We start from the raw sequence: 18,538 nt of genomic DNA, 5'->3' as shown, positions 1-18,538 counted from the left end.
TACAATGTCATAAACCTCCAACCATAATTCTTCATATGGTAATATCATAATTACACATGATTTTTGCTATAGGATTTTTATCTGTGACTTTTATCAGATTGAGAAAATACCCTTACAGTCCTAGTTGTTGAGTTAAAAAAAATCACAGCAGTGCTTAGTTTGAATTTTTTTGATCCATTGAAATATTCATGTGTTTTTCCTTCTTCATTCAGTTCATGTGTGAAGTATATTGATAGGTTCTCTTGAAAGTCAAATTAACCTTGTATTCCTGGGATAAATTTCACTTGGCCACAATGCAAATTTTTGGTAAATTTTTCATCTATATTTATGAGCAATATTGCTCTGCAATTTCATTTTCATGTAATGTCTTTATTAGGTTTTGATATAGGTCATGTTAGCCTCACAAAATGAATTGGGAAGTGTTGTCTCTCACATTTCTGTGCTAGTTTGTGTAACACTGGTGTTAATTTTTCCCTGAAATGTTTGCTATAATTTACCAGGGAAATTTTCTGGGCCTATAATTTTCTTTGTGGGAATATTTTTGATGATATATTTATTTATGGTTCCCTAGATGTGGCACTATTGACATATTTGACTGGATAATTCTCTTTGCAAATTGAAGTATAGTTTATTTATGTTATCAGGTTAGTTTTAGATATTTCAGTCATATACATATATTTCAGATTCTCTCCAATTATAATTTATTACAAGGTACTGAATATAGCTCTCTTTGCTGTACAATAAATCTTTGTTGCTTATCTATCTTATATGTCATAGTGTGTATCTGTTAATCCTACACTCTATTTATCATCCCTCATCCTGTCTTTCTACTTTGGTAACCATAATCTTACTTTATTTGTCTTTGAGTCTGTTTCTGTTTTATATATAGATTTATTTGTATTATTTTTAGATTCCACACACAAATAATACCATATAATATTTGTCTTTCTCTGTCTGACTTACTTCCCTTAGTATGATATTCTCTAGGTTTGTCCATGCTGCAAATGCAGTATTTCATTCTTTTTTATGCACACCATATCTTCTTTATCCATTCATCTGTTGATGGACACTTAGGTTGCTTCTGTGTCTTGGTTATTGTAAACAGCACTGCCATGCATATTGGGGTGCATGTGTCTTTTCAAATTAGAGTTTTCATCTTTTTCAGATATATGCACAGGAGTGGATTATTGGATCCTATGGTAGCTCTATACGAAGAGCTACCATAGGAACCTCCATACTGTTTTCCATAGTGGCTGTACCAATTCATATTCCCACTGACAGTGTAGGAGGGTTCCCTTTTTTCCACACTCTCTCCAGCATTTATTCCTTGTAGACTTTTTGATGGTAGTCATTCAGCCTGGTATAATGTGATAGTTCTTTGTGGTTTTGATTTACATTTCTCTAATAGTTAATAATAATGACCATCTTTTCATGTGTCTATTGGCTACATGTATATCTTTGGAGAAACTGAGTACTTCTTTGTAGGAGGAGATTGACTTCTGCATCACAGAATGTTTAGGGCCAAACCTGGCCTCTACCCACCACATGCCAATAACTTTCCCTCCCCAAGTTGTAACAGAAAATGTCTCTAGATGTTGCCAAACATCCCTTGGAGAACAAAAAATTACTCTTGGTTGACAATTATATTTGATCTGTATTTTAAAGACATATCCTAAGGTCAATTTTTCTTTAAATGCCTTTTTATAATATACATATTTAAATCTATAAAATTTCTCTTTCACACTACCTTAGCTGCGTTCCACAGATTTTGATATATTGTATTTTCATTATCATTCAGTTGGAGATATTAAAAAATTTTTTTGTTATTTCATCCTTGGCCCATGGGTTATTTTGATGTGTTTTGTTTAATTTCCAAATGGCATTTTCTCTATATTGTAATATTATTGGTTTGCAATTTAATTCTATGTGAGAGAATATACTCTATAAAATTTTAATCTTTTAAAATGTATTGAGATTTGTTTTCTAGACCAACATTTGGTTTTTCTTGGCGAATATATGATGTTCTCTTGAAAAAAAAACCCCACAAATTCTGTAACTGTTGGATGTAGTATTCCACAAACATTAATTCATCGAAGCTGGTTGATAGTGTCACTTCAGTTTTTTAATGCATTTACTGATGAGTTTTTTTATTATTAATTATTTATGCTTGCAGTGGGTTTTTATTTCTGTGAGTGGATTTTCTCTAGTTGCAGCTTGTGGGGGCTACTCTTTAGTTGTGGCATACGGGCTTAGTTGCTTCATGGCATGTGGACAAGGAATTGAACCCGTGTTCTCTGAATTGGCAGGCAGGTTCTTAACCATTGGACCACCAGGGAAGTCCTAGTGATTAGTTTTGTCTAGTTATTTTCAGTGGCTGAAAGAGGTAGTAATATCTCTACCTATGATTGTGAGTTTATTTCTCCATTTAATCTTGTTGACTTTTGATTCATGTTTTGAATCTCTGTTATCAGGCACATACACATTTATGGTTGTTATCCCTTCATGATAAATAGGTTCTTTTATCATTACGAAATGGCTCTCTTTATCTTTGTTCATACTGTTTGTTTTAAAGTCTACTTTATTTGATGTTAATATAGCTACTTTAGTCTTCTTATGCTTACTGTTTGCTCAGTGGTATTGGTGTTCCTTTGCAAGCAGAAATACTATAATATTTTATATTTATATAGTACATTACTTATAAGGAGTACGTCAAGGCTGTATATTGTCACCCTGCTTATTTAACTTCTATGCAGAGTACATCACGAGAAACGCTGGGCTGGAAGAAGCACAAGCTGGAATCAAGATTGCCGGGAGAAATATCAATAACCTCAGATATGCAGATGACACCACCCTTATGGCAGAAAGTGAAGAGGAACTAAAAAGCCTCTTGATGAAAGTGAAAGAGGAGAGCGAAAAAGTTGGCTTCAAGCTCAACATTCAGAAAATGAAGATCATGGCATCTGGTCCCATCACTTCATGGGAAGTAGATGGGGAAACAGTGGAAACAGTGTCAGACTTTATTTTTGGGGGGCTCCAAAATCACTGCAGATGGTGATTGCAGCCATGAAATTAAAAGACGCTTATTCCTTGGAAGAAAAGTTATGACCAACCTAGACAGCATGTTGAAAAGCAGAGACATTACTTTGCCAACAAAGGTTCATCTAGTCAAGGCTATGGTTTTTCCTGTGGTCATGTATGGATGTGAGAGTTGGACTGTGAAGAAGGCTGAGTGCCGAAGAATTGATGCTTTTGAACTGTGGTGTTGGAGAAGACTCTTGAGAGTCCCTTGGACTGCAAGGAGATCCAAGCAGTCCATTCTGAAGGAGATCAGCCCTGGGATTTCTTTGGAAGGAATGATGCTAAAGCTGAAACTCCAGTACTTTGGCCACCTCATGAGAAGAGTTGACTCATTGGAAAAGACTCTGATGCTGGGAGGGATTGGGGGCAGGAGGAGAAGGGGATGACAGAGGCTGAGATGGCTGGATGGCATCACCGACTCGATGGACGTGAGTCTGAGTGAACTCCGGGAGTTGGTGATGGACGGGGAGGCCTGGCGTGCTGTGATTCATGGGGTCACAGAGTCGGACACGACTGAGCGACTCCACTGAACTGAACTGAACTAACTTATAAAGAGACTTACCTTCTATACTCTCTTTTGATCTTCACAGCAATCTTACAGAAAACTGATGCTGTTGTGTACACTTTACAGCGATGGAACTGAGTCTATAGGAATTGAGTGACTTTCCCAAGAACACGGTAGTTTGTGAGTACTAGAGACTGGTTTCTGTTTTTATTTAATGCCCGGTTCTTGGCCATCATGGTATGGTTTTTTCACAGACTGAATGGAAGGAGAATTGGAGGGATTCAGTGTGGTGTGTCAAGGGATCAGTGAGGGCAAATGTAGGAAGCATATGCAGAGAAGGGCACTCATTTTCTATCATCTAAACCCATGAATGCTTATACTTCCAGGCTCAAGCTTGAGTCTGGAGAAAAGGCTTTTGGTTGTAAATGTGGGAGACATCGTTATCATATGCTGAATAGAGTCATCAAGATCTCTGAGTATCAGAGGAGCGACTGGGTTGTGAACACCATTGTTACACATTTGATGATCACCAGCTACTTGTCTTCACTGTGTTATATGTAGTAGATTTGGCCTGGTGGCAGAGGGTTGGATAAAGCAATCTGTTGGCTCCTGCCAACAGATTCCATGACTCCTTCTTATGGGGAAGTCAAGGTCTTAAGTGCCTCTCACCGAAAGAAATTGACCTTCCCTGAAGGAGCCCTTCCCTAATTCTCACCTGGCAGTCTAAGCCCCAGGTGGCCAATCTGTTGGTCCCCACGGGGCTGGGCTGCTCCAGCTGGACCCAGGAGCTCAGCTATGCAAATACCAATTATGAGTTTGTATTTGTATTGACCTCACCTTTTGCTTTCAAACCTCCGAAGCCCACCAGAAGGAATCTATTTAGGGGATTTGGACAGTAGTGTTTTTGTGTATGTGTGTGGGTGTTTTAGCTTGTTGTTTGTTTGGTTTTCGCTTAAGTGGTGAATTTTATATCTCAAAGACGTGAACTTGTGATTTAAAAAAATATACCTAGCTTTGTTTTATTTATTTATTATAGATATCCTTATTTATTTATTTAATTCTGACTGTGCTGGGCTTTTGCTACTGTGTGTGGCTTTTTCTAGTTGTAGCAAGTGGAGTATGAGGGTTCCTCATTGTGGTGGCCTCTCTTGTGACAGGCATGGGCTCTAGGTGCGTGAGCTTGGTAGTTGTGACTCACAGGGTCAGTAGTTGTGGCTTGGGTGCTCTAGAGCACAGGTTCAGAGGTTAGGTGCCCCATGGCATGTGGGATCTTCCCGGGCCAAACCTGTGTCCTCTGCATTGACAGGCAGATTCTTAACCACTGGACCACCAGGGAAGTCCAAAAATATACCCAGCTTTGTTATAGTGCTTTTTCTAATGAAAAAAAAATGCACTTTGCCTTTGTTTGTCCACTTCAATCACTTGCTGCTCCTAAAATGAGCTGTGGACTTTCCTGCCTCTGTGTCCGTGACATGCCCCTTCTCTGCTGTTGATTCACCTCCCATACTCAGTTCAAATACCACCTTCTCTGAGAAACCCTCACCATTTGGTCAGAGTAAATGATTCTGAGCTCTCAAGCCCCACTGAAGAAATTCTTCCAACTCCAGCGAGCCCCAAGGATCCTCTCAAGGAAACACTTTCCCCTTCGAGACATTTGAAGAAACCGGTTGGGCTTCAGACCCATGGTAAGGACAAACCCGAGCCTCTCAAGAAACACTTTCCCCTTTGAGACATTTGAGGAAATGGGTTGGCCTTCAGACCCACGGTAAGGACAAACCCGAGGGATGAGTTGTGTGCCTGTCACACCAGCCTGGAGAGGTCACCCTCTGCTCATCAGGTTGTCTTGTCCTGGGGAACCTCTTTCATTGATCAGTGTTGTCCGTTCTCTGTAGATGGATGGAAAGGGTTAAGCAGCCAGGCAATTCTCCAGAGGCTTGGTAATTTCTGGAGAATCCTGGCACAAGTAATTTGCATAATACAGACTTATCTCCTGGACAATGCAGTGCCCTGCAATCCCAATGCAAACGAACTGCAGCTGTATTAACCTCTGAGGCTTGGGGGGCTGTTTGGACTGTTGCTGGGAGCCCTTGCCGGAGATCACCCTTCCCCATCCAGCCCCAGGGACAGCAAAGTACAGACAGAACTTCATTTGTCTAGGGTTGGAGTTATGCACAAGGTGATTCTCTGCTCAATTCATCCTATAGTAACATCAGCAGTCAGGCTCAGGAGACTGTCCAAGAGCTTGGCCTATGGGATTAGACAGGCCTGGTTTCAAATCCTCCTTCTGTCGCTTAGTGGCCATGTGACCAAGGGCTAGTTGCTTGGTTCCCCTCTGTCCCAGTTTCTCCATCTATAAAATGGGTCCTCAAAGTATTGCCATGAGGATTGGATGAAATAATATAATATAATGCAAAGTACTTAGCCTAGGGTCTGAAGTCTTGAGTGATTCGTGGCTGTGAAGATAAGGAAGAAAAGTACTCTCAGAGATTTCTCCCTGAAGCCTGCTATGAGATCTGATGTTCACCCTGCATAGAAGACCATCTGCAGTGTTCTAGAGACAGCAGAAGACTCTTGAGAGTCCCATGGACAGGAAGGAGATCAAACCAGTCAGTTCTAGAGGAAATCAATCCTGAATATTTACTAGAAGTACTGATGCTGAAGCTCCATACTTTGACCATCTGATGTGAAGAGCCAACTCATTGGAAAAGACCCTGATGCTGGGAAAGATTGAGGGCAAGAGAAGAAGGGGGCAAAAGAGGATGAGATGGTTGGATAGCATCATTAACCCAATGAACATGAGTTTGAAAAACGCCGGGAGATGGTGAAGGACACAGAAGCCAGGGTGCTGCAGTCTATGAGGTTGCAAAGAGTTGGACATGACTGAGTGATTGAACAACAACAGCAAAGACAGGTGGTCTCCTCTCACTAAACTCTCAGCTCCATAGGAGGTGGCTAGGAGTCCCTTCTGCAGGGGGACCCTCATCTGCTCTGATGATCTGCTGTTTGTTGAGGGGTGAAAGGCAGCAAAGGATGACACTGAGTCAGAGATCCCACCAGAAGAGTCTTAGGACACTGTACAAACAGAAAACTCAGTCCTGTGACTTGTGCTCTGATTAGAGTCAGGATGAGCAGAAACTCCCCCAGCTCACACCTGCCAGCAGGGCTTCATCCCAGGGAGTTACAAGAACTTAAATTCTCTGCCCTTGTCAATATCTACCCCTCGTGCATCTATCTGTAGGATCCTTGCCATCAGAAGCAGGAAGCAGGAATACCCTGCTGGTCTCTGTGAACGAGGAGACCTAGGATGTGGGCTCACCTTCTCCTCGTCTCCAAGGAGACTGTTTTCTATTCTTGCCCCTTAAAGGGGGTCAGGGATCAGGACAAGAATCTTGAGCATGGAACTGGGGTGTCCCTAGGGAAGACTCAGTGAAGAGGCCAGGGCCCTGGATGGCACGGAAGAGACTGAAGGGCCCCATGTGACCAGGAGAACTTGGCCCCCTGGGACAGGATCACCATTGCCCCTTTGAGACTTTACTTCAGGCTGGTCTTTTAGGTCTGAGACGTTTGGATGCCCTCAGAGCAGCAGACCCTGCTGGTCCCGGGTTGGACGGCTAAGATTTAAACCTGGATTTGGTCCCCAATCTCAGGCAGGGCTCAGCTCTCTGCCGTTCACTCCTCCCCCAGTCCCCTGCCACCACCTGCAGGGTATGGCACTGTAGAAGTTAATGAGTGATTTATTAAGTCCCACAGATGACATTCCTGCTATTTGCGCCCAAACTCAGATGGCTGAAGGAGACTTTCCTTTTAGGATTTAAGAGTTTGGAGAACTTCTTCTCCCGAGGAGGGTGGATTCGGATTTTTTATATCCTGAAGCGTCTCCTTTGCCGAGATGGCTCAGGAGAGACGCAAGTGGGCGTGTGGCGTGGGAGCCGAACTCTGCACTGTGCGTTCCTTCTCCGGGAAGGCCTTTCCACGGAAAAGAGATAAGGCAGGTAGAGGCCTGGTTAATATTTAAACAGGATACACGGATTCAGCTCTGCAAAGGCGACACTTAGGACTTCTGTTTGCAGTCTCTAAGTGCCAGGCAAGTATTAGTCCCTCCTGAGCATTTAGGGCAAGATTACAGAGTTCTTTCTCTAAAGTCAGCCGCAGGAATTCAGATGAATACGCCATCCTGCATAGCAGCCTCAGACCCCTACCTTGTCAAAGCCAGACTGGGATTCTCTGCTGGGCCGGGCTGGGAGGGACTGAGCCCTGTCCTCCTAACCGGACCTTCCGCGGCCCCATGGATTGCCCCCATCGGCCCAGTTCACCTTCTCTGCTCAGCCAGTGCTGAGCGTGATCCACCCCGTGGTCGCCTCGCAGAAAGGAAGAAACGCTGTCTTTAAGTTTTTCTATTTGATGCTCTTTCCAAATGACTTATTCTAGGGATTTGGTTTCCTTGGTGGTGAATTCCCTGTCTGCAGAGTGACAGGAGCCTCCGCGAAGTCAGGGATAGGGCGGTGGATGCCCCGCGGCTGAGCCCTTGGGTCCCGCCCTGCTTCCATCAGCATCCGCTGATCCCAACAAACAGATGCTTTCACCTGTTCTCCTCCTAACTCTCTTCTTGAATATCGCTTGCCCTCCCATTTCTTCTCCCACAGGGTGTGTGTCCCTGCGTGTGCCTGTGAACGGGGTACGGGAGGGGCATGAGCTCTCGCTGTTTCTCTTAGAAATCTGGACGCGTGATGAGGTATTATTACTCGCCAGCGGATCTCTGCCAACTCCAAGGTGTAAATCACAGCTCCTCACAGATCTTTCAGTTCAGCTCAGTCGCTCAGTTGTGTCTGACTCTTTGCAACACCATGGACTGCAGTACGCCAGGCCTCCCTGCCCATCACCGACTCCCAGAGTTTACTCAAACTCATGTCCGTTTAGTCAGTGATGCCATCCAATCATCTCATCCTGTGTCATCCCCTTCTCCTCCCGCCTTCAATCTTTTCCAGCATCAGGGTCTTTTCAAATGAGTCAGTTCTTTGCAGCAGGTGGCCAAAGTATTGGAGTTTCAGCTTCAACATCAATCCTTCCAATGATTATTTAGGACTGATTTCCTTCAGAATAGACTGGTTGGATCTCCTTGCTGCCCAAGGGACTCTCAAGAGTCTTCTTCAACACCACAGTTAAAAAGCTTCAATTCTTTGGCACTCAGCTTTCCTTATGGTCCAACTCTCACATCCATACATGACTACTGGAAAAACCATAGCTTTGACTAGACAGATCTTTGTTGGCAAAGTAATGTCTCTGCTTTTGAATATGCTGTCTAGGTTGGTCATAGTTTTTCTTCCAAGGAACAAGTGTCTTTTATTTCATGGCTGCAGTCACCATTTGCATGATTTTGGAGCCCCCCCCTCCCAAAATAAAGTCTGTCACTGTTTCCACTGTTTCCCCATCTAGTTGCCATGAAGTGATGAGTCTGGATGCCATAATCTTAGTTTTCTGAATGTCAAGCTTCAAGCCAAAATTTTCACTCTCCTCTTTCACTTTCATCAAGAGGCTCTTTAGTTCCTCTTCGCTTTCTGCCATAAGGGTGGTGTCATCTGCATATCTGAGGTTATTGATATTTCTCCTGGCAATCTTGATTCCAGCTTGTGCTTCATCCAGCCCAGCATTTCTCATGATGTACCCTGCATATGAGTTAAACAAGCAGGGTGACAGTATACAACCTTGATGTACTCCTTTTCCTATTTGGAACCAGTCTGTTGTTCCATGTCCAGTTCTAACTGTTGCTTCCTGACCTGCATATAGATTTCTCAGGAAGCAGATCAGGTGGTTTGGTATTCCCATCTCTTTAAGAACTTACCACAGTTTGTGGTGATCCACACAGTCAAAGGCTTTGGCATAGTCAATAAAGCAGAAATAGATGTTTTTCTGGAACTCTTTTGCTTTTTTGATAATCCAATGGATGTTGGCAATTTGATCTTTGGTTCCTCTGCCTTTTCTGAAACCAGTTTGAACATCTGCAAGTTCACTGTTCATGTACTGTTGAAGCCTGTCTTGGAGAATTTTGAGCATTACTTTACTAGCATGTGCTGCTGCTGCTGCTAAGTTGCTTCAGTCATGTCTGACTCTGTGCGACCCCATAGATGGCAGCCCACCAGGCTCCCTCATCTCTGGGATTCTCCAGGTAAGAACACTGGAGTGGGTTACCATTTCCTTCTCCAATGCATGAAAGTGAAAAGTGTAAGTGAAGTCGTTCATTCATGTCCAACTCTTAGCAACCCCATGGACTGCAGCATACCAGACTCCTCTGTCCATGGGATTTTCCAGGCAAGAGTACTGGAGTGGGGACTAGCGTGTGAGATGAGTGCAATTGTGTGGTAGTTTGAACATTCTTTGGCATTGCCTTTCTTTGGGATTGGAATGGAAACTGACCTTTTCCAGTCCTGTGGCCACTGCTGAGTTTTCCAAATTTGCTGGCATATTGAGTGCAGCACTTTCACAGCATCATCTTTCAGGATTTGAAACAGGTCAGCTGGAATTCCATCACCTCCACTAGCTTTGTTTGTAGTGATGCTTCCCAAGGCTCACTTGACTTCACATTCCAGGATGTCTGGCTCTAGGTGAGTGATCATACCATCGTGATTATCTGGGTCATGAGGATCTTTTTTGTACAGTTCTTCTGTGTATTCTTGCCACCTCTTCTTAATATCTCCTGCTTCTGTAAGGTCCATACCATTTCTGCCCTTTATTGAGCCCATCTTTGCATGAAATATTCCCTTGGTATCTCTAATTTTCTTGACGAGATCTCTAGTCTTTCCCATTCTATTGTTTTCCTCTATTTCTTTGCACTGATCACTGAGGAAGGATCATATACCTTTAGGAGCAACAAAAGTTGCCTTCAGTGGTTAATCACTATGTATGCACAGGGTTAAGAGCTTTATTCATGACCTCATTTAACCCTTCACTGCACCTTCTAAGCTAAGTGTGATTATCAACTTCATTTTATAGCTGAGGATAAAGACACACAGAAAGACCTTAAATAATTTATTTAAGGTCACAGAGCTACTGAGTGGTAAAGCCAGGATAGAAGCCCAGATCTGTCTGAGTCTATTGCACCCTTTACCACCACATGCTATAATTTTTAAATGTAAATAATTAAAACAAGTTTATATGAAATTTACTATGATTGCACAGTAACACATGAATGTTATTCTTGTGGAAAATTAAAACTGCCTAGATAGAGCTGGAATCCTTTTTGATCAAATCCCCTATTTTTTGTTACTTTCCCTTATTCAGTGGGTAATTATTCTGTTTGGCTAATATAATTTCAGACCTTTTCCTATATATTTACATATATCTAAATATATGCTTGAGCTTCTCAGGTGGCTCAGTGGTAAAGAATCCACCTGCCAGTGAAGGTGATACCTGGGTTGGGAAGATCTCCTGGAGAAGGAAATGGTAACCCACTCCAGTATTCTTGAGTGGGAAATCCCAAGGGTAGATGAGCCTGGTGGGCTACAGTCCTTGGGGTTGCAGAGAGTCGGACATGACTTAGAGATTAAAAACAACAAACAAAAACAAATATGTGCATAGAAAACATCAGCAACACTTGCTTTTCAACAACACACAGAATCATGCTTACAAGCACCATTCTGGAGCTGCTTTCATTTCACAGTAGGTCTTGATTCTCTTTCCATGTAAACGTAACAGATTCATTCATGTCTGTCACAGCCTAAAATTTCATGTTATGTGTATATAGCATAGTTTTCTGTTTTGTAGGTCATTCCCCAATCAGTGAACTTTTGAGTTGTTATCAAATTTCCATTATCATAATGTTTCAACCAAGATTCTTGAACATAGCTCCTTGTTCAATTTTGTGAGTATTTTTTTAGGGCAGAAGAAGTGGGATTGCTGTGTGACAGAGTATGAACATTTTAAATTTCATTTAAATTTTTATTTTTACTTTACAATACTGTATTGGTTTTGGCATACATTGACATGAATCCACCACGGGTGTACATGAGCTCCCAAACATGAAACCGCCCCCCCCCCCCCCCCCCGCCACTTCCCACCCCACATCATCCCTCTGGATCATCCCCATGCACCAGCCCCAAGCATCGTGCATCCTGCATCAAACATAGACTGGTGATTCATTTCTTACATGATAGTATACATGTTTCAATGCCATTCTCCCAAATCATTCCACCCTCTCCCTCTCCCTCAGAGTCCATAAGTCCGCTCTGCACATCGGTGTCTCTTTTGCTGTCTTGCATACAGGGTCATCATTACCATCTTTCTAAATTCCATATATATGTGTTAGTATACTGTATTGGTGTTTTTCTTTCTGGCTTACTTCACTCTGTATAATCGGCTCCAGTTTCATCCATCTCATTAGAACTGATTCAAATATATTCTTTTTAATAACTGAGTAATACTCCATTGTGTATATGTACCACAGCTTGCTTATCCATTCATCTGCTGATGGACATCTAGGTTATTTCCATGTCCTGGCTATTATAAACAGTGCTGCGATGAACATTGGGGTACATGTGTCTTTTTCTATTCTGGTTTCCTTGGTGTGTATGCCCAGCAGTGGGATTGCTGGGTGTTAAGGCAGTTCTATTTGCAATTTTTTAAGGAATCTCCACACTGTTCTCCATAGTGGCTGTACTAGTTTGCATTCCCACTAACAGTGTAAGAGGGTTCCCTTTTCTCCACACCCACTCCAGCATTTATTGCTTGCAGACTTTTGGATCACAGCCATTCCGACTGGTGTGAAATGGTACCTCATTGTGGTCTTGATTTGCATTTCTCTAATAATGAGTGACGTTGAGCATCTTTTCATGTGTTTGTTAGCCATCCGTATGTCTTCTTTGGAGAAATGTCTATTTAGTTCTTTGGCCCATTTTTTGATTGGGTTGTTTATTTTTCTGGAATTGAGCTGCATAAGTTGCTTGTATATTTCTGAGATTAGTTGTTTGTCAATTGCTTCATTTGCTATTATTTTCTCCCATTCTGAAGGCTGTCTTTTCACCTTGCTTATAGTTTCCTTTGTTGTGCAGAAGCTTTTAATTTTAATTAGATCCCATTTGTTTATTTTTGCTTTTATTTCCAGTATTCTGGGAGGTGGATCATAGAGGATCCTGCTGTGATTTATGTCAGAGAGTGTTTTGCCTATGTTCTCCTCTAGGAGTTTTATAGTTTCTGGTCTTACATTTAGATCTTTAATCCATTTTGAGTTTATTTTTGTGTGTGGTGTTGGAAAGTGATCTAGTTTCATTCTTTTAAAAGTGGTTGACCAGTTTCCCAGCACCACTTGTTAAAGAGATTGTCTTTACTCCATTGTATATTCTTGCCTCCTTTGTCAAAGATAAGGTGTCCATATGTGTGTGGATTTATGTCTGGGCTTTCTATTTTGTTCCATTGATCTATATTTCTGTCTTTGTGCCAGTACCATACTCTCTTGATGACTGTGGCTTTGTAGTTGAGCCTGAAGTCAGGCAAATTGATTCCTCCAGTTCCATTCTTCTTTCTCAAGAGTGCTTTGGCTATTTGAGGTTTTTTGTATTTCCATACAAATTGTGAAATTATTTGTTCTAGTTCTGTGAAAAATACCACTGGTAGCTTGATAGGGATTGCATTGAATCTGTAGATTGCTTTGGGTAGTATACTCATTTTCACTATATTGATTCTTACGATCCATGAACATGGTATATTTCTCCATCTATTAGTGTCCTCTTTGATTTCTTTCATCAGTGTTTTATAGTTTTCTATATATAGGTCTTTAGTTTCTTTAGGTAGATATACTCCTAAGTATTTTATTCTTTTTGTTGCAATGGTGAATGGAATTGTTTCCTTAATTTCTTTTTCTACTTTCTGATTATTAGTGTATAGGAATGCAAGGGATTTCTGTGTTGATTTTATATCCTGCAACTTTACTATATTCATTGATTAGCTCTAGTAATTTTCTGGTGGAGTCTTTAGGGTTTTCTATGTAGAGGATCATGTCATCTGCAAACAGTGAGAGTTTTACTTCTTCTTTTCCAATTTGGATTCCTTTGATTTCTTTTCCTGCTCTGATTGCTGTGGCCAAAACTTCCAGAACTATGTTGAATAGTAGCAGTGAAAGTGGGCACCCTTGTCTTGTTCCTGACTTTAGGGGAAATGCTTTAAATTTTTCACCATTGAGGATAATGTTTGCTGTGGATTTGTCATATATAGCTTTTATTATGTTGAGGTATGTTCCTTCTATTCCTGCTTTCTGGAGAGCTTTTATCATAAATGGATCTTGAATTTTGTCAAAGGCCTTCTTTGCATCTATTGAGACAATCATATGGCTTTTATTTCTCAATTTGTTAATGTGATGAATTACATTGATTGATTTGCAGATATTGAAGAACTCTTGCATCCCTGGGATAAAGCCCACTTGGTCATGGTGTATGATCTTTTTAATGTGTTGTTGGATTCTGATTGCTAGAATTTTGTTAAGGATTTTTGCATCTATGTGATATTGGCCTGTAGTTTTCTTTTTTTGTGGCATCTTTGTCCGGTTTTGGTATTAGGGTGATGGTGGCCTCATAGAATGAGTTTGGAAGTTTACCTTCCTCTGAAATTTTCTGGAAGAGTTTGAGTAGGATAGGTGTTAGCTCTTCTTGAAATTTTTGGTAGAATTCAGCTGTGAAGCCATCTGGACCTGGGCTTTTGTTTGCTGGAAGGTTTCTGATTACAGTTTCAATTTCCGTGCTTGTGATGGGTCTGTTAAGATTTTCTATTTCTTCCTGGCTCAGTTTTGGAAAGTTGTACTCTTCTAAGAATTTGTCCATTTCTTCCACATTGTCCATTTTATTGGCATATAATTGCTGATAGTAGTCTCTTATGATCCTTTGTATTTCTGTGTTGTCTGTTGTGATCTCTCCATTTCCATTTCTAATTTTATTGATTTGATTTTTCTCCCTTTGTTTCTTGATGAGTCTGGCTAATGGTTTGTCAATTTTATTTATCCTTTCAAAGAGCTGGCATTTGGCTTTGTTGATTTTTGCTATGGTCTCTTTTGTTTCTTTAGCATTTATTTCTGCCCTAATTTTTAAGGTTTCTTTCCTTCTACTAACTCTGGGGTTCTTCATTTCTTTCTTTTCTAGTTGCTTTAGGTGTAGAGTTAGGTTATTTATCTGACTTTTTTCTTGTTTCTTGAGGTATGCCTGTATTGCTGTGAACTTTCCCCTTAGCACTGCTTTTATAGTGTCCCACAGGTTTTGGGTTGTTGTGTTTTCATTTTCATTTGTTTCTATGCATATTTTGATTTCTTTTTTGATTTCTTCTGTGATTTGTTGGTTATTTAGAAGCATGTTGTTCAGCCTCCATATGTTGGAATTTTTAATAGTTTTTCTCCTGTAATTGAGATCTAATCTTAATGCATTATGGTCAGAAAAGATGCTTGGAATGATTTCGATTTTTTTTGAGTTTATCAAGGTTAGATTTATGGCCCAGGATGTGATCTATCCTGGAGAAGGTTCTGTGAGCACTTGAGAAAAAGGTGAAATTCATTGTTTTGGAGTGAAACGTCCTATAGATCTCAATTAGGTCTAACTGGTGTATTGTATCATTTAAAGTTTGCTTAAATTTCAATAGATACAAGCAAATGATCCTCCACAGTGGCTGTGCCAGTAGATATCTTTAACAGTTGTTATACACAAGTTGAAGGAAAAATACTATCTCTCCAGTGAGGACTGCATAAGAGAAAATGGGCTTAAACAGTAATAGGACACACACACAGGTAACAGGCAATGAGTGATGTGACTTCACAGACTTCTAGTTGGGCAGGTGACAGTTTCTTTGAGCCTCAGTCTTCATATCTGCAAAATGGAAACAGTGATTTCAGTAACTCAGAGGGCTATTGCGAGGATTACTTTAGATGACACATGAAAAATTCATTGGGTATGACCGTACACATACTTGATAAGCTCAGGTAGTTATTATTAGCTTCAGGGGAAGGAAAAGAGAATGGAGGAGGGTAGAACTGTCTTTTTCTAGAGATCTTTAAGGACAGTAAGCTTGTGTCTGGGCTGGACCCAGGAGCTATTCCCTTGAGACAGGAAGTTGGGTGACAGTGCACTGATGCTAAGCCAATTTAAAGCAGAGCTAAAGGCCACAAGCCATGACCTTGAGCTTGACAGGCCCAGGAGTGGTTGAAGACCATGCAGCATGAACATTCATCACCTTCTTATAAAAATTAAAAATTCATGGGAAATGCTTTGGATGTTTTTGCCCTTGAAATATCTGGACTTTAAAATCCTAACTTCCTTGATATTCTGTGTGGCAAATATTCAGGATTTCAGTCCATCATGGCAATGTTAGTAAAGTAATAATGCTTTATTTGGTGAGTTTTATTTTCCTATCAGCATGGCATAATCAGCTTGGCTCTGACCTTCACTTGGGATGGGTAATCCTGAGAAAGTTGTGCAAACATTTTAAGTCCCAATCCTTTGAATAACTGCATGATAATACTATTTATAAGAAAAGCTAAAGCTTTTTATGGAACACTTAAAATGTACCAGACATCGTGCTAACTAATCACGTAATGTGTGTTACTGGGTTATTATCTAATTTAATGCTCACAATGAGTAGAAGTAGGTGGTGGTCCCACGAGGCAAATCTGGGTTCAAATCCACTAGCATTAACTGAGCCCAAGTGCCGGGCTGGGCCCAACTCTCTTGGGGTGTAGTCTTCTCTTGGGTCTGGTAGGTGAGACCAGAATGAACAGTTCTTGGCTTGAGAGGAAGCAAAGTTTGTCATGCACTCCTGACCTGCTTCTTGGAAACCTTCACTGGGATTGAAACCAGAGCTCTTGAACCATCTTGAGCTTCCTATCTATTTATTTTTGGCTGTTCTGGGTCTTCTGTGCTGTGGGGGCTACTCTCTAGTTGCAGAGGACAGGCTCTAGGGTGTGTGGGCTTCAGTAGTTGTGGCTCCCGGGGCTCTAGAGCTTAGTGATGATGGTGTGCTGGCTTAGTTGCTCCGAGGCGTGGGGAATCTTCCTAGACCAGGGATCAACCCCCTGCATGGGCAAGTGGACTCTTCACCACTGAACCACCAGGAAAGCCCCATCTTGAGCTTCTTAAACCACCATCTCCCTTCTCCATCTTTCCCTACACCAAACTCCAGGTGCCAAAGCAACAGTGCCAAAGTCCAGTCCCCCTTTTTCCAGCTTCTGAACCACTGAAACCCAAGTGGCGGGGGGAATACCACAGGAGGAGCAGTACCTCAGCATCTGGGCACCGTGGAGCCCATCAGAACTGGCTTCACGTCAGACTGAAGTGCTGAGAACAGGCCAATGAGCGCACGCCACAGAGGTCAGGTGTGGTGGTGGAGAAGTTTGGAGACTTGTGCTGTGAGGACAAGCCTACGCTTGGAGCCAAAGAGAGATGGAGACAGAGAAAGAAGGGGCTTCTGAAGAAGTCTATATGCTTTGCTTGGTGACCATCCCCACCTCGGTGACTCAGTTGTCCACCCATCGCCCTGGGACCATGAACTCCCTTCTTGGGAGGTGACAGCTGTCTTACTGTCCTCCCTGGGCAAACTAGCAGCTCATGTGGGAGCTCTGCATGTTCAGATGCCTCCTGGAAACTCCTGTTCCCTGAGCGAGCAGGACATGGAGGGGAGCCGGTCACAGGAACGTGGGTCTCTCTGGGCTTCAGAGGCTCTTTATCTGTAGGAAACCAGACATCCCAGGGCCCTTTCAGGGTCATGTCCAACAGCTCTTGGCTCATAGCCATCTTGAAAGGAAACCCATTTCTGGTGGGGGTATGCCTGGGAGCTGTCCCCTTCAAATTCAGCACAGTGTTCTGGCCCAGGGTGTGGCTGACTGAGCACAGGATTGGGGGCCCCAAGACCAGGCTTCGATAGTCGGTGACCCTGGGCAGGTCTCTTTGGTGCTGAGCTTCAGTTTCCTTCTCAGTGGAGTGAAGGGCTGGCCGAATGGGGCGGTGGTTGCCCCACAGTGGGCGAGGTTGGAGGCAGTGAACCAGCTTCAGCAGAGGAGGCGTGTCTCTTCCTTGGTAAAATTGACAAATAACTCTCTTTGCACAAAATTGACCTCTTCAGAGGTCCTAATGCAAAGCGAGTGAGTCTGAGGGTCTCATACAGGGTGAGATCTGGGCTTCCAGACCTCTGTCTTCTCAGGGGAACTGTTTCTAGGGTGCCTAGCTGTCCCAGTTTGCCCAGGACGAAAGGAGTCCCAGAAGGGTGTTGGGGACGCAACAGGCTGGAGACCAGAGAAAAAAGGATGAACAGGAAAAATGAGGCACAGAGAGGTGAAGTGACTTACCCCAGGGCACACAGCAGTAAGAAGAGCCAACATTGGAACCCAGGCGATTTTCTGAGTGCCAAAATTGGGAAAGATGGGCAAAACATGTCAGATTGGTCACCCTGACTATTCCCCAAGCTCGCCTCCTAGAGGCCTAGGGCAGGACCCTTCTGCCTTTGGCCTTGGGCTAAGTTCAAACCCACTTGCCCTTGGCTCTGACCCACTGGAGTCCAGCACTGGACCTTGCTTTTCTTACCCATGGGCTTGGTTTCTTTCTCTCCTCGGTACCTGCTCAGTTTCATCTCCATCACCCACTCGAGTCAGACAGTCCTGGATTTTGACCCTTGGAGAAGTTACTTGACCAGGTATCCTCATCCATACAGCTTAAAATGACACACATTGTGCTCTCCTCAGGTGCCAGGAAAAGTGCTAAGAACTTTACGTATCTTAACTCATTATCCCTCACAGCAATCTCATGAGCATTATTATTATCTGTGCTATCAGGCATTATTATTATTATCTGTATTAGTCAGAGTTCCCCAGAGAAAGAGAACAGACATCTATCTGTCTGTCTGTCTAACTATCTACCTGTCTATCTATCTACTGGAGAGATTTGCTTTAAGGAATTGGCTCTCATGATTAAGGAGACTGCGAAATCCAAAATCTGTAAGGAA

Source organism: Budorcas taxicolor, chromosome 15 (genome assembly GCF_023091745.1).
Source record: "Budorcas taxicolor isolate Tak-1 chromosome 15, Takin1.1, whole genome shotgun sequence".
Lineage (NCBI taxonomy): Eukaryota > Metazoa > Chordata > Mammalia > Artiodactyla > Bovidae > Budorcas > Budorcas taxicolor.
This window is presented reverse-complemented; position numbering follows the sequence as displayed.